At 43.8% G+C, this 1,950-nt stretch overlaps 1 pseudogene; it reads left to right on the top strand.

Moving 5' to 3' along the window:
• Positions 1–217: 217 nt before the first annotated feature.
• On the top strand, positions 218–755 carry LOC102821483 (annotated as a pseudogene).
• Positions 756–1,950: the final 1,195 nt, after the last annotated feature.

Below are 1,950 nucleotides of genomic sequence, written 5' to 3'. Positions count from 1 at the left end.
TCTGTGTCTTGCTTCAACAGTGTTTGGAAGGAACAGATCCAGAGACTCCCCCACCTCCAGCCTTGGACCACCTCTAACAACTTCTTTAGGTGCAATCTCTTCTCCAGGACCATCTTCTTGAGCATTCCCTGTTACCAGGACTAGCTAAACACCGTGTGTGTGTGTGTGTGTGTGTGTGTGTGTGTGTGTGTGGTTAGCTCCAAATCTTCAACCAACCATGAGCTCTCAGATCTGTCAGAATTATTCTGCTGAAGTGGAGGCTATCATCAACCGTGTGGTTAATCTGCATCTGCAGGCCTCTTACACCTACCTCTCTCTGGGCTTCTATTTCCATTGCGATGATATGGCTTTGGAAGGTATGGGACACTTCATCCATGAATTGGCGAAGGAGAAGCGAGAGGGTGCTGAGCGTCTCTTGAAACTGCAAAACCAGCAAGGTGGTCGCACACTCTTTCAGGATGTGCAGAAGCCGTCATCCCAAGATGAGTGGGGAAGAACCCTGGATGCCATGGATGCCGCCCTGGCGCTGGAGAAGAACTTAAACCAGTCTCTTCTGGATCTACATGCTGTGGGTGCTATTCACACAGATCCCCCACCTCTGTGACTTTCTGGAGACTCATTTCCTCAACGAGGAGGACCACTTGACCAACCTCTGTAGGATGGCCAGTCCCCAGGCAGGGCTGGGCAGATATCTCTTCGAGAGGCTCACTCTCAGGCACGACTCGGAAGAGCCTGTGGAGTCCTGCACCCTGTGAAGGGCCTTCAGCATCCCCCTGCTCTACACAGACCTTCTGCCTGAACCTTGCTCTCCAGACACAGAGGTAGCACAGTCAACACCCTAGCCCCTCTTCTCCCAACCCGTGGCCCAAATGAAAACAATAAAGCTTCCTTTTACAGCAAAAACAAAAACAAAAAACTAATACTGAATTGCATCCAGCTTCATTAACATCATAGAAGTGAGGATTTCCAATACATCAGATCACATCATGGAGGTAGTAATTACATTATATTAGATATTATATTAGATCTCATCATGGGGATGACTATGTTAACCACCCAGGCCCAGCCAAGTTGACACAAAATCTGAACTCTTATGGCTTGGTGGTTCAAACTCACCAGCTGCTACATGGGAGGAAGATGGGGCTTTTCAGAAACCCAAAGGAGCAGTTTGTTTGATGAGGTTACTATGAGTAGGAATTCACTCCATAACACTGAGTTTTGTTTTTTGGGGTTTTTGGGTTTTTGGGTTTCATGCCTCCTGATTGTGAGCATATACTTCATGTGTTAACTGGCCACGATAATCATCTATTTTTTAAACTAACAAACCTTCCTCTTGGGTGACTGATTAAAGGCCTTGGATAACTATCACATGACATTATTTCATTGAGTTGATATCTCAACACAGGGTGTGTGTGTGTATAACATCATACTTCCTTACCACCTAGAACTTGTTTCGTACCTTCTAATTCAGTGAGTGACCTGTTTTCTTCTTGGTTTTAGCACTAGACTGATCTAAAGGTCACACTGCAAGAAACTCAAATGCTATGTCACATTTAATAAAAAAGGACAGATTTTCCCCAAAACGTCTCTTAAGAGTAGTTCATGGGTTAAAAGTAAGGAAGCTTGGATTTTGGTCTAAAAAAGCAGATTGGCATTACCCCTGGCATTTTCCTACAAAAAGCTATCCGAAAATAGGCATTATCTAAAGTGAGTGTTTTCCATCTTTTCCCTGATGTTGAAAATCATTCCTAATATTTTAAAATAATCTGATAATAATAAACAACTCCCAACTTTAACACTATTTCCTACCTGACTTTGTAAAGTGTTTTAATGCATACTGTCTCCTTCAGATAGGGTCAGCCATTTCATCTTGTACACTCCAAAACTGGGACTGCAATCATTTAATTGTCTGCCTCCTGCAAAGCTTTGGTTCAAGAGCAATTCCACGCT

This window comes from Chrysochloris asiatica, unplaced genomic scaffold, assembly GCF_000296735.1.
Source record: "Chrysochloris asiatica unplaced genomic scaffold, ChrAsi1.0 scaffold00172, whole genome shotgun sequence".
NCBI lineage: Eukaryota > Metazoa > Chordata > Mammalia > Afrosoricida > Chrysochloridae > Chrysochloris > Chrysochloris asiatica.
Note: the sequence above shows the minus strand (reverse complement) of the source record. Positions and strands in the feature narration are given on the sequence as shown.